The sequence below is a fragment of the Camellia sinensis genome, chromosome 7 (assembly GCF_055761805.1).
Source record: "Camellia sinensis isolate YWXY chromosome 7, ASM5576180v1, whole genome shotgun sequence".
In the NCBI taxonomy this organism is placed as follows: domain Eukaryota; kingdom Viridiplantae; phylum Streptophyta; class Magnoliopsida; order Ericales; family Theaceae; genus Camellia; species Camellia sinensis.
Genome location: NC_138967.1, coordinates 127,204,216 through 127,219,259, shown reverse-complemented (window position 1 = coordinate 127,219,259; position 15,044 = coordinate 127,204,216). Strand labels below are relative to the sequence as shown.

Sequence of the window (15,044 nt, the reverse complement as noted above, 5' to 3'; positions counted from 1 at the left end):
AGTTGGAAATAAATGGTTGATTTTGATATTTGGGATTGATTTTGAAAAGAAAAAGGGTTTTGCCCTAAATGCCTCAAATGTTGGTTTTATATAACTAATGAGATTGACATTGAAATTATGAAATTGGAATCATGTTGATGAGGATAATGGAGTTGGATATGTATTATCACTTACCTCTTGAAAATTTGGAGAATTTATCTTTACTGATAATTGTTTATCTATTTAGAAATACCGGTTTTGAACTATTGGTGGAGGATAGCTATGATTGTTATGGAAATTGAATGTGAATTAGGAGAATTGAAACCATTTTCTCATTCATTTGCATTGGGCGTTAACTCACACTTGTACATTGGAAACATTTGTCTTTTAAGAAAAAAGGGTGAATCTGGGAAACATGTTTTGCCTTGTTGAAATAAGTTGGCTTGAGTGTCTATGGTGAAAGTCCTAAAACCGCGCGTATACATGGGTACTGATCTCGCAAACGAAATATCCGTAAAATGATAACAGTAGTGCTTGTATAGCCTACATTTACATGGGTGCCGGTTTCACAATTTCCTGCGGACGAAATTTCTGTGAAAGGTTGTATTGGTTTTGAGATTTCTAGAGTGTGATTCACTACCCTATTTTCTACTAAGAAGGAAATGATTTATGAATCATGATATTAATTTGGCATCGCATAGTTTTGGAAAGAGATATAAAAATGTTTAGGCACAAGCATTGCATGTGCATTCACCTTATTGCTTTATTAAGATTCATATACTGTATTGGAATATTTCTATTGGCCTTTGGCTCACCCTACGTAGGAAAAATATTTTAGGTGCTGATGATATGGCTCCACTAAGGAAATTGCTTGGGAGGATTTAGAGCAAGAGCTTCATTTTTGTTAATTTTTGTATATGTTTTGTACAAACCAAGGGCCTTTAACTGTATTGGACTTAAATTCCACTTTTGATGTAACCAAGCACTGTCTTGGAAAGTTGTAAGCCTTTAGGGCATTTATTATCTGTTTTATTTTATTTTCTTTTCTTATCTCTTGTCGTAACATATGCTATAGATTCAGGATTAGCCTTGTGAATGTATACTTGCATATGTTACCTTTTCGTATAAGTAATTAGGACTAATGGAAGATAACTATTTCGTTGCATATTACTATGTAATTAATATTGTGGGTGGTTTATAGTAATTATTTCGGGGCGTTACAAAAGATAAGTGACTAATCATACAAGTTTTGTAATAATTTAGGGAGGAAAACATTTATACAAGAACTTTTATCATTCTTTTTCCCATTCCTAATGTGAGATTGTACACATTTTTATTAATATATATATATATATATATATATTCTATTAAAATCTCATGTGAATCCTTCTTCTACATCAAACCGACAAAACTAAAAAAATCAAACCACGATCCATTTCTTTTCCTCAACCAACAAAATTGAAAAGTTTTATTTGATGTTAATTATTTTTTCTCAATTCCAACCGAACTGAACTATTTGCACTCCTAATATATGTATATATATATATATATATATATGAAAAACTCAACACAACAACTATTACTTCTTTTATAAATTTTAGCCTAAACTTAATAAAATGCATAAATAAGATGTCACATTTGAATAGATATCAGTAAAATATAATTTTACAAATTATTTTAGGCCCTTCATTACATAGTAAATCCCAAATATCCAGAGTTAAGTTGCAAACCGTCTGTCCATTAAGTCCATAAGTTTTTATCAATAAGTAATCCCACTATATATGAGATTTGCCAAATTACAATAATAAAGTATTTTAATTCCACCATTGACCCAATGCTCGTATCTACTTAGGTACCATACAATTCTAATTCTTATTTTTATACCTTATGAATATGATATGAAGCTCTTGAACCATATGATTCCATTAAACAATCATTGGAATAGCATACTTCCATAAAACATGTGAGATGTATTTATACGATTGGTTAATTTTTTGGAAAGAAAAACCAAATTCCAATCATGAAAGTTGGAAGCTATCATAATGTTATACTAATTAAAAATAGAATACGCTATAATAAATGATGACCACATGTCTTGAAGAGGTTAAGTACATTTTTCCCAACCATTTGGTGGAGCACAAACCTCTTTCACTTTGTTTTGTCTACACCTATCAAGATTCTCTCATTATTTAGTTAATTTAATCAAGCAGTTGGGGATTAATGAAATTTCACTATTTGCACTTCACTCAAAAAATAAATGATTCAATTTCGTATTATAGATAAGATTTTACATTCCCCAAATATGACCTTGTCTAATGTAAAAATAGTGTTTGTACATATAAAATTGTTAGGGGTTCAATCTGAGCAATCCAATTCAAATATATATATATATATATATATAAATAGAACTTTGATAATAGAATTTTAAATTGAAAAATGTTAAAAATAGTTGATGGTGTTGAAAAATATATAAAATTAGGGGCATTTACATTCAAGTCCTAATTTATAAACTTACACTTCATTAAGTCCTAACTAAGATTTTTTGAACCTTCAAGTCCCATTAAATTTTTAATAGTTGGAATTGCCCTTCAAACAATAATTTTGTTCATCATTTATGATTATCTATAAAGGAACATGATGATTTGACATATATTTTGATTTTCAAAAATTTAAGTCATCAACTTTCAAATTAAGAAAACTAAAAGAAAAATGATGTGCAAGAAAATAAAAATAAAAATAAAAATAAAACTAATCTTTTTTTTAAAAAAAAAAACATTGAAAAAACTGAATTATTTTTTTATGCAAAACTAAAAATTTTGTGTCTATAAAGGAGCATGATGATGGAACATTAACATGCAAAAAAAAAAAAAAAAAAAAAAAAAAAACTTTAAACATGAAAAAGCTGATAATGTTCTCAGTTTTAAAACTGGAAAAAACTATTAATGTTCTCGATTTTATTAGATAGTTGAATCAAACCAATAAGTAGAAGGGCAAAAATATTTAATCTCATGCTCTGTTTTTTTCATCAATTAGTAAAACAATTATCTGAAACATTACTATGCAAAATTGATAATGCTTTTAGTTTTAAAAATAAGGAAAAATTGATAATATTCTCAGTTTTACTAAATAAGACTTACTGGTCAAAAATCTTAAATAGGACCTAAACTATAATAACATTTGTAAATAGGACTTTTATGTAATTAATTCATAAAATTATTTTGAATTGTGTAAAAGATATATAAAGTATTTTAAAACATGTAAGAAACTATATTGAAATTATAAATATTTTATCATTTTTTATTTCTTATTAACAACTCTTGAGGCTGTCATTAATATGACTCTTTTAAATTTAATCAATTTCTAAGATAAAATTTTTCAAACCAAAATTTTGATCGGTATCTAGGCATTACTCTCACAATCCAAACAATCTGAATACTATTAATATATAAGGATAAATTACAAACATACCCTCTGAAATTTGCTTAAAATATGAATTGTCTCCTATAATTTTTAAAATTACACCCCCGCCCCCTAAGGTTTCTAATTTCATAATAAATAGCCCATTTTATTAATATATCATCAAATTAATTAACAATTTTTAATGATTTAAAAATATATTTCAATTAATAATTTAAATAATTTAATATTATAAAAGAGAGCAGTTAGAAATTTTTTTTTTCCAGTTAATTCTATTAAATAAAAAATGGGTAAATTATATTGACATCCCCTGAGATTTGGTCCAATTACATGCCACCCCTTGACGTTCTGAAAATTACATTTCCATCACTGTGGTCAATAGTCTCATTTCACAAATCTCCCTACTTATATAAAAAGCAACAACTCCTAATAGAAAAATAGAGGAAATTACATTGTAAAAAAAAAAAGAGTAAAGCAAAGGAAAAACAAAAACAAAAAACAAAAAACAAAAAACAAAAAACAAAAAACAAAAGAAGTAAAATAAAGTAAGAAAAAAGATAGTACATGAGTTCAATATCTTCATTGCCGTCTAAATAATTACAATGACAGGAGGTTAGTGTAATTTCCCAAACGTCAGGGGGTGATATATATTAAACCCAAGCCTTAGGGGGTGTAAGTGTAGTTTACCCATAAAAAATTCTGACAATGGAGTATTTATAATTTTTCAAACCATAGAGGGCAATCTATATTTTAAGCAAATCTCAAGGAATATATTTATAATTTATCCTAATATATAATTATATATAATACTAGCTAATTATTTTTCCGTGGTTGAATTAAATTATATTGCAATGACTTGGGCTTTGATAAGTTAGTTAAGGCAGAGAGATTAGTTTGGATCGAATTTAGGCAAATCTCGGTATGTTTTAGAGCGAAATTGAATAACTAGACAACCCAATCGAATTTATTCAAGTTTCAGCTTGAAAAATCGTTTGTCCCATCATTAGATAAGTCGTTGGAGCAACAATAGTCTGAGAAGAAGGCATTTTATGTAATGAGTATATCATGTAAATAAGATAAAGTAGCGTATTCTTTCATTTATTAATTAACATATGATAAAAATAAGATTTAATAAGTCGTTTTGTACCTGACCCGAAATATTGAATGTTTGGCCATATCAAATTTTGACCTCACTTTGTATCACATTTGAATTAATAAGTGGTTCCGAGAAGCCGACAATGTTGAATTTGTTTTAGATTTAACCTATCCAAAAAAACAGGTCAACTGTCCATATAAATCGGCCACCATCTTAGACAAATAGTGGTTAAAAATATATAAATAGTGAGTTCTAAAAATACCTCCAAACACACCCACAAAATATGATACCACAAAGAACCCAGCTTTCCCTTTCAATGGTCGCATTGCACATGCTGTTTTGAGGCCATCCCACATGACTTTTTTTTCACTGCTTAACCTTCGCCGGAAAAACAGAAATAAATAAATAAATAAAATGTTACGTGTCACCGCTCGTCGATGAATCCTCCACCAGGCCTCGAGCCTCTGGCGCTGCTTTCGCTATCTCTGGAACCAAATCCTAGCTTGCACACTAGGGAAGTCATGTACTTATAGGTAGCTACCACACACCGCCACCATGTTGTCTTTGTCTCTGGTGGCTTCAGAGAGAGGGTTTGAGACCCCCGACACACCTTGTGGGTGCTGTGAACACAACAGGGACTCTTCGGACTTGGTTGCTTTGAAGATCAGTCTCTTGCGTGATTCCCAAATTGGGAAAACTAGTTTTCTAGCAAGTGCATATTGTTTTTTGTTTTTTTTTTTTTTTTTGTTTCTTGGAAATGTTGTTTTATGCTTTTGTGGAAACCGAACATAGCATATTAAAATGCTGTTCTTGTTCTAATTTTTTTTTTCTTGTTTTGTTATTCATTGTAGACAAAGTATGTTAGGGGAGAGAGGCAAGAAGAAGGATTTGAGATATCAAATTCAGGACTAAATCAGATGGATAAAACACTCTGTGTTAGAGGGGCATGTATTGCTTATAGAATCTGGGAGGTTGCAGGTATGCATGGTTCCTTTGCATAATAATTTACTGAATAATACGTCTACAGATACAGAACTAATCGTAAAAAAAACGAAGGGAACGATCTGAATAAAATCATATCTCTATTGACGAGCCTTACATCTGATGTTGATTGATTCTATCTCATCGCTAAACTTTTTATGATTGAAATGGCAATGTATGTATATATATGTACTAATCAACTATAATTTTGAATGGTGTACAAGGAGATGAAACATCCTAGAATCACATTCCAAGTGCTTGTAAAGACTCGGTAGCAATGTTATTCATGTTTGATCTAACAAGTCGGTGTACTTTAAACAGGTAACGTTTCAAAATGCCTAAGGTTTTCATACATTATGAATCATGATTATAAAATTGTAGTTGTTATTTAGGTTTGAATAATAAATTAAACTCATGAGATTACTGTTTAACTCTCTCTGGGTTTGCAGTATCGTCGGATGGGATCAAGAATCAAGGAAATGGAATCAAGTACCCATGCTCCGCTTCACCACCTCATGGGATCTTTTTAGGGAAAATTTCAATGTAGTATACATTATAATAAAATAATTATCGATAAGTGATAAGTTTTACAAATGTTAATAATTAAAGTTATAATTTATTATTTTACAAATCTATAATAACTGTCTAAAAGTACTACTGAGTGGTAATTTCCCTATCTTTTTACCCAAATCTCTCTGTCTTTTAGTATTAATATATTCCCAAAAAGTAATGATCTACAAACCCATGTTTATGAAGAATGATGTTGCTTCTTATGATTTTTTAATTTTTTATCAAAACACTCGTCATTGCCCTCATATTTTAAAAAAATGTCATTGACAATCATTTTTGATATATTTTTTTGTATAAAATTTATGTTCAAAAATCATTTTTCATCCATAACTTCTTTGTTCTTTTGTCTCAATTATATTCCTTGATGGGTGATGTAGTGGGAATTTCAAGACAATCGTTGGGTTGAATTGAATGTGCATTAATTGAGATAGTATTACATGATGTAGTAAGAATTTGAAGACATAAATTTTGAGACATAATTGTATAATTAAAACAAATGCATCAGATCAGAAGGACACATAAATTTAAATATTGAGGACCCTTGACCTTGTCTCTAATTCATATTAACTAAAGTTTTTGTAATTGTTGTAGACAGCGATTCCAGTACTCATAGGGACTAAATTCGACGATTTTGTACAATTACCGATAGATGTTCAGTGGACAATTGCAAGTCAGGTAATATATTTGATCTCTTCTAATCATGCAACAATATGCATATAACTGATTCAGACACAAAATATATATGACTAAATTAACAATCTCCAAAATCTTATCTATTTACGAGTATTTTGTGTCAAAATGTAGACCAAGCTGGTGAGAATCATGGATCAATTAACTGAGAAATTTGCTGTAATTAATTTTCACATGATAGAAGAACAAACAGAATTAAAAGTAGAATGATTGGACAGAGAAAAAAAGGGAGAGAGAATAGGTACATTAGGGCATGCATGATTTTCTAGGCAATATCCATTTAATGATTTCTAGCTGGAAAACACACAAATCAAATTTGATTATTCTTCTTTTGAGTATAGTCATAGAAAGGGATTGAAGGGGCACAGACATTGTAGCAACCCACATTTATGTCATAGTCATGTTCATGAGCATTTGTATGATTACGACTCGTTAAGCTTGCATTTGTATGTTTGTGACTTGTTTTGCCTAAGTAAGGTCCATGCCTTGTTTTGTGTTTATGTGATTTGTCTAAGTGTTGTGTGCATGATGTGTTCCTTCCTTGGTGTCTCGAGCCTAAGTCATGTTAGGCCTAGGTCATGCCAAGCCTAGGTTACGTTAAGCCTAGATCATTCCAAGCCGAGGCCATCTTCAGTCTAGAATTGTCTTGGAACCACTTTGTTTGACCTCCACCTTCGCCTTGACATATTGGCCGAGATGTCACTATCTAGGCCGAGGTGTTCATCACCAAGGCCGAGATGTTACCTTTGCACCTGAGTGACCTTGTCCTGGAGTGGTATAACCTAGACCGAGGTGTGGCACATCTAGGCCAAGGTGTGGCATAGCTTAGTCAAGTGTTGTCCTTCCTAGCCGAGGTCATTGTCACCTTAGTTGCCGAAGTCTTGTTGTTAGCCGATGTCATCACTTGCCGGAGTGCCATACCGAGTAGCTTGTTAGATACACTTTGTCATAGTCTTGTCTTGTCAATCTATCACCTTTTTGAGGAGAACCAACCAGCCGTCGCCACGTGTCCGAGCTGAGAGTTAAGTCAGCTGATAGAGAGAGAAACCTACCATTTTTTGTATCTTTGTTTTGAAGAGGAGAGAGAAGCTCTAGAAGAGGGAGAGGAGTTCTTGAGAGGGGGGTAGACTTCCAAGCTTGATCCCTAGAGATCGAACCGTTAGATCCGTGTTCTAAGGTTAGATTCTTGATCTGCTCATGTTGTTCTTTATGTTTATGTTATTACATTGCATGATTGAATATAATTTGTAAGCCATGCATTGCTTTGAAGTTCGGTTTTAGAAAGAGAAAATGGCATTCATGTGTTCTTCAGGAAAAGTCATGTTTTGATCCGAAGGCTCATGCCTAGATCCATGTTTTTGTGTTTGTTTTCGCATGATTTTCAAGTATGGGTACCCAGGTCCATGTTTTCGAACTCATAACATGAAATCCCAGATTTTTGTAATAAAGAAGTTATGATTTTAGCATTCATGCTCTCCATGATCTCCATGTTCATGTTTTTCCTGTTCTTCACGGGTGGAAACCTAGATCTCCAGACCTCACTTCCGAAGTGTAGTCGCCGAGATCACTCTCACCTAGACCTTACACTTAGGCCAATCATTGTATCTCACCTTGGCCTACCTTGCATGATCACTTACACCTTTGGTTTGTTTTGTGTACACCTCGGCATGCAGCCGCACGCCGAAGCCTAGGTAGCCACACCTCGGCCAGGAGGTGTGGGACCTCGGCAAAGACCTGGTTGGTACCCAGCATGTCTTCCTGACATGTAAAACAGTGTTTTGACTTCCAGCATGTTTTCCCGAGATCATTTGCATGCACGTTAGACTTGTTTTGAGAAGTATGTTCAGTATGCTTTGCCATGTGTTGTAGGACTTGGACCTTTGCCTTGATCCCGACGTCCTAAGAACTAAGTGAGTGGTATTTTTAATAAAGTTATGTTATAACTTTTTGATAAAGCTTTGCCTTGTTTTGATAAAAAGTATTTGTTAAGCGTGAATGATATCCCTATTTTATGTACCAAGTATAAACTCTGTTTTGGATGGCAATGTATCAAGTAATCTTTGTTGTGATGTCAATCTTTGAAAGTCCGTACGTGCCAGGGGACTATAAGCATTTGTGGTACAAGTCCGTACATGCTAGGGGACTATAAGCATTAGTAGCACACATGTGAAGTCCGTACGTGCTAGGGGACTATAAGCATTAGTAGCACACATGTGAAGTCTGTACGTGCTAGGGGACTATAAGCATTAGTAGCACACATGTGAAGTCCGTACGTGCCAGGGGACTCTAAGCTTTTGTGGCACCTTTGTTTGTTTGGTCCGGAATGTCATCACCCCATGTTATAAGATTCGACGTATGTTAAGTAAGTTTTGTAAGACGAAGTTTGATGAACAAGATTTATCTCATGTTTTGTACAAGCTATGATAAGTGTGGTTTTGACAAAGATATATATTATGTATTGTTTTGAAAGACCCCGGGAATCATTCATTTAACCCCTTTATTACTTATACCATTCACTGAGTATCCAAGCTCACCCTCCCTATGTATGTATGTAGGTAACAAGCGAGAAGTCGGCTACGCCGAGATGTGTGTTTTGTATGCATGTTATGTCGGCAGTGAGGATGTCGGCAATCTCGAAGCTTTTGTATTTGAACATGTCGGCTTGAGAAGCCCTTTTGTTAAGATGTAATATGTATTTTTGTACTTCATTTCTATATGTATTCAAGTTGTAAAGCTATGTAAAGATGTATGCCATTCCATTTGACTTATGCACTGCTCTTATGGACCACTTGTATTTTAGATTATTGCTTCCGTACTTGCGAGCCCCATATATTATACTCTGATTGTGTGTGAATTTTGAAAGTTGGCCTTCGGTAATCTCGGATTACTGGCCATCACGGCACCATTCTACTAGGGGCGGTTTGGGGTCGTGATAGACATCTTAGTCAATTCTTCAGTAAGAAATATCTCTTTCACTCTTGGAATACACTAGTGGCAAACATGGCCTGTTCGATATTGTTCTAAAAAAAAGAATCAGATTCGTATTTACAGAAACAAAAATAATGAAAAGTTTCAAAAACAATTTTCATTTTCTTTTTTGTGTAGAAACAACTTTCAAAAATTCATGAAATAGTTTATAAGTGTTTCCTAAAACAGATATGTTTCCAATAAATAATTTTCAAAAAAAAAAACACAAGTTTTCAAAATCAACTCCCAAAAAAATGAGAGCGATACCAAATGTTTCCAATAATCTATTTTGAGAAGAACAGCAGTTCGTTGTTTCCACCTAAACCCTAAATCCAATACCAGAATCTATTTAACATGTGTATTGTTGTTAACAGGCAAGAGCATATGCAAGGGCCCTGAATGCAACACTTTTCTTTTCAAGTGCAACCTACAACATAAATGTGAACAAGATCTTCAAGTTCATCATGGCAAAGCCGTTCAACCTACCATGGGCTCCCGAACGAAACCTCACAATCGGAGAACCCATCATCGATTTCTAGATGTTGCTTGGGATTAAATGTATTTGGTTTGTAAGTAGACTAGGAAATTCTGGATCCTAAGTAAAAAGATTGAAATCAACCGGTTCACTAGGTTTGCATTAATTGTCTGTTCCCAGTGAATATTCAGAGTTGTTTCATTTGAATATAATGAAGTGGATGATAAGAGGCTCAGGAGCCCACATCTCCATGTAAGAATAACTCTCTTTCATTCAACCTATTACTGAGCCCAATAAGCTTATATATTATAAAAATCAAGCTACTTCAGTTCTACTCGTTATCAGCTCAATCAAAACTTGTTTGAAATTGGCTTGAAAAGTAAACATGCCAAGCTTGAACATATTTTGGAAGCTCGTTAAGTTTTTAAATCAAGCTTGAATAACCTACTACTTAGCTCAACTCAGCTCATTTACAACCCTATATGTGTTTCAGTTGAGGACATGATGCATCTTCTGAAAATAAGTGGGATTGTAAAAGACACACTGACTTGTTGGGGGAGAAAATGTAAGGAAGCTAGAGGGAATTTGAATGGTCACAAGTGTTGCTTATCAAAGGAAGAATTAAAAGTGTCATCAATCAACTAGTTTACTCAGAACAAGCTTTTCCACCACAACGTGAAAAATCATATTATTTTGAACTTGAAAGCCGAAATATATGCCATATTAGCGTATAAGGCAACGATAACAAAACTTGAAATTACAAGGACATAAGGGTCCAACCTAAAAGCAGATATGTGGCATTTGGAGACGAGCATCACTCAAGCTTCACTTCTCTTGTTGGTGGGTCCAATTGCAAATAGTAGAATGGTTCCGTTGGTTCTTCGCTACACACGAAACATTCAATCAAGTGATTAGCAGCAACAATTACTTCAGAATGTAATGGAACAATTGAAATTAGAATTAAGCAATTAGTTATCTCAAAGAGTATAAAAGACTTCAAATTATTATGCGATGGAAATTTTGGTCAATGAAACAACTTCTAACAAATTATAATCTACATGTCTGGTATTCTATGTGATTAACTGCCAATGAAAAGCTTTCAGTGACCAATTAGAAAATTCTGAATATTTAAAGAAGACATAATCTTAGATGCTTCATGAGCATGTCAAAAGAATGTACTATAGTATAAATGAATGAAAAATAAAAAATAAAAATAAAAAATCATCTTTTTTCGGATAAGTCGTCCAAATGAAAGAAAACATACCCAAGTTTTGAGCGCATGCATTGCCAGAAGAGCTTGAAAGGACCAGGAATTGTCTTAAATGGGTTACCTTCAAAGCACGCCTACACAACACGACTGAAATGAACTCAAAATGTACTAAAATTGAGCATAAACTTAATAGTGAAACTTCAAATACAAGGCCATCATAATACATGCCGACAAAGGTCAAATAGTCGCAATCTGTTTCCACTTAAACATCGCATTTCGTTTGGGATGCCTACCATCTCCTCGCACATCTAAGCATTATTGGTTATTTTCATCTCCTTGCGAAACAGTCATATTGAGTTTTCTATAAATGAACTTACTTCTACTTTATTCTGTGGTTGCAAGGGAAGCAAAAATGGAAAACAACAACGAAGGCCGAAATGTGAATCAAAATTATAAAATAGGGGCTTGATAGGAAAACTTTAAGAAAACTTTGAAAAATACAATATGAAACATTAGAAGACTTCCACGATAAATAGACATGCGACCTCAACATAAAAAGATGAGTTTGATCCTCCACTTCTATGCATTGGGGTTCCTTGTATGTGTATGTGTTTAGGTAATGGCTAATATAAATGCCAAAACCAGTATTACATATTCAATCAAGAAAGTCGATTAACTCTAGCAAAATATTGTACAACATCCAGTTAAAATAATACTAATTTTAACAATGGTAGCATGCAAGTCCAATAGTATGAAGCTAAGACATACTACAAACTGTTACACAAGAATCTTTGTGAAATTGAAAAGGGTATGAGCTTTTAAAGTCCCTTTCAAGGTAGGTTGTACGTGTGGATTGCAACTCTCAAGAAGATTTTGTAAATTTACAATTGCATTTGAAGACGACATGTTCCCCTAAATTGAAGTTCAAAGTGCAAGGAGGTGAGGGAGTTAGAGGACCATCTCCCTTTGTAAAGTGGCTAGCGAGGTTTGGAATTGCTCTGGGTTAGTTTCATGCAGACTGGGTGTTTCCTACGTTGGTGGGTGGAGGCTGAGTTATCTCAAAGTTGGTGGGAAGTAGAGTAAGTAGAAGGAGAATCGAACTAAGGAATGAAGCCCTTTATGTGGAGCATTTGAGTAAAGAGACTTTCATGCTTCTAAGGAGTTGAGTCAATTGACAAGAAGGCGAAGGACAAATTTAAGAGTTTGATATGTAGTTGAGCCCACAAAGAGTTTAGTCCTTCAGTTGATGATTTTAAGAATTTTCTGACGATGTACATTAAAATAGCTAAAAGATACAGTCAATAAATTCTAAAGATAAAAGTAAAATAAACTAAAAATCCAACCAAATGAGGGATGGTCCTAATGAAACAACTATAGAAGCACTATAATGCCTTTTGCTCCCGAGGAGTATGCCTAGGAAGACCCATACTTAATCATATAAGCCTTGACTTATGTTTTGTGTGAACCTCTAAAAATATTTCTAAAACTGTAATCTTTACCCTATACAGCTTTAGAAAAGGGTCCCTCAACAGAAAAGGGTCCCTCAACAAGTAAGATTGTTTTTGAAAGACACCTTCATTCAATCCCCTTTTTGCCACACTTACAGGCATCATTCTCAAAGAAGTTTCTAAAAGATATATCATTCGTTCTCAAACCCCAAAACCCTAGCACACTAATTCTTTGGAGAAACACCTATTCATGATGACATGCCACAAAAAACTTCTCCTTCGCAGTACCTTTTCAAGTTTCATATGGTTAAAGAAGAATCCACTGGATTATCAAATAAATAAGAAATCAATCTTTTTCATAAGTACAACATCCCTATTTTCGTAGTTTTCTACTACTAATTCAAAGCAGTGATCCTTTTCTAAAGGTCTAGCGACATCACAGTTGATTGGAAAAATCATTCCTTAATTCCTTAATATTGCATTCTTCTGGTTACAAAGTTCGAGTAAATTAGAAACATTATAAAGCGGCATAATTCAATAAGTTTTGAGTAGTAATCACATTTTGGGTCTTGATAAATCTGCATAATTTTGAAGGGGAAGTACTCTAGGCTCATAAGCTTAAACAGATCCTTCTGCTTTCTTTCTACTTTCTTGCCTAGTAGTAGTTACTTTGTTCCCTTATGGAAGTTCAAGCCTTCAGTAATTGGCATTTCCTTTTAAATTCTTTCGATGCATCTTAGTATTAATGGTTCATCCATCATATATAACAACAACAACAACAACAAAAAAAAAAAAGAAAAAAAAAAAAAGAAGAGCACATTGGAATAAGGATATCATCAGACAAATTTCCTACAACTCACAACATAACATCATCAGGTAACAAATCGTTTGAGATTCATCAATCTCTCATCAGAGAACATCTGTAAAAATTACTTGATTATGTATAATCTACATACACAGGACTGATTTTTGAAAAATAGGGAAAAACTTGTTTTTTTTTTTTTGTTTTTGTTTTTAATTTTTATCAGAATGAGTTTACTTGTCACTTAAATCAATTCAATTGTGTCTAACTCTCTTAATTTCCAGACTTGCTAAAAATAAAAAGCTCAAATTACAACCAAACACAACTTTGACTCAGTACACATTGCAAAGCACAAAACAAATGAGAGCATTAAAACCCAGAACTAGTTCTTCAGATGCCCCAATTCAAACATTGAACACCAACCCACATTGCCCATACCTGTTCTCTAATCAAATAGTGTATATGAAACATATATGGAAAAAAGAAGAAATTTTTGTATGTCAATAGGCACAACGTTGCACTACCTTCCACCAATTTATATATCTAACATAAATATAATGGATTCGACTGTCAAATTCAATCATAATAATAGAAAGTACGTGACATATATCTTATCTGCATACAAAAATTACTCGAAACAAGGGTTTGAGGGTTTAATGGGGAAGAGAAAGCTTACCTGGATGACATCTTCAGCTCGATCATTGCATCTGTGGGCCTTTGGCTGCCGACAATCTCCCTCGGGAGTGCCCCATGGGCTCTCTCTTCTAGGTACGGGTCTCGTACTGCTACCACTGCTCATCTTCTCTGTCTCTTCTCAATCTTCTCTTCGCCTTTCTTTCCCTAAATTTGTGTTTGTGTATCTGGGTTGGGAACCAAAATGGCGAGCTACAAAAGGGTCCTAATCTCAGCCCTTGGTTGGAACTTGGATGTAAGAAAAATTGATAAAATTGAGCTGATCGATTGTAATAGACCGAAATTTTAATTTTTGGTCTGTTTTTATAATATACAGTTTGTTTCGATTTTGAAATTTTTTATATCAATATAAATTAAACTGATCAAATATTATATTTAAATATTTTCATACTATAATTTTTTAACAGTATATGAGAAGTAATTGATATAATATACTTTTGTGATAAAAATTAGGGGAAAAAATATTTATAAAGTAATTTTCATATTTTTATTTATTTATTTTCAATGTAAAATTCTATAATCTACTATAAAACATTTTAAAATTTTATGTAAATTTCTCTTTTACATCAAATTGACAAAAACGATAAAACCAAACAGTAGTATAAAGTCTGTATTAGTTTCTCAATCATAAAAATCAAAAGGATCAATTTGATTCTAAATATACTCTTAATACCGATCGAACCGAACTGTTTACACCTCTTTAGAACTTGGAACCA

At 33.1% G+C, this 15,044-nt stretch overlaps 1 long non-coding RNA gene across 1 annotated transcript; it reads right to left on the bottom strand.

Annotated features, from left to right (window-relative positions):
* Nucleotides 1-10,756: 10,756 nt before the first annotated feature.
* On the bottom strand, nt 10,757-14,559 carry LOC145789398 (uncharacterized). Its single transcript, XR_014336026.1, has 3 exons — nt 14,312-14,559; nt 11,440-11,519; nt 10,757-11,059 (listed from the first exon to the last, which is right to left on the bottom strand). It is a non-coding gene; the product is annotated as an uncharacterized LOC145789398 (long non-coding RNA).
* Between the last annotated feature and the right edge of the window lie 485 nt (nt 14,560-15,044).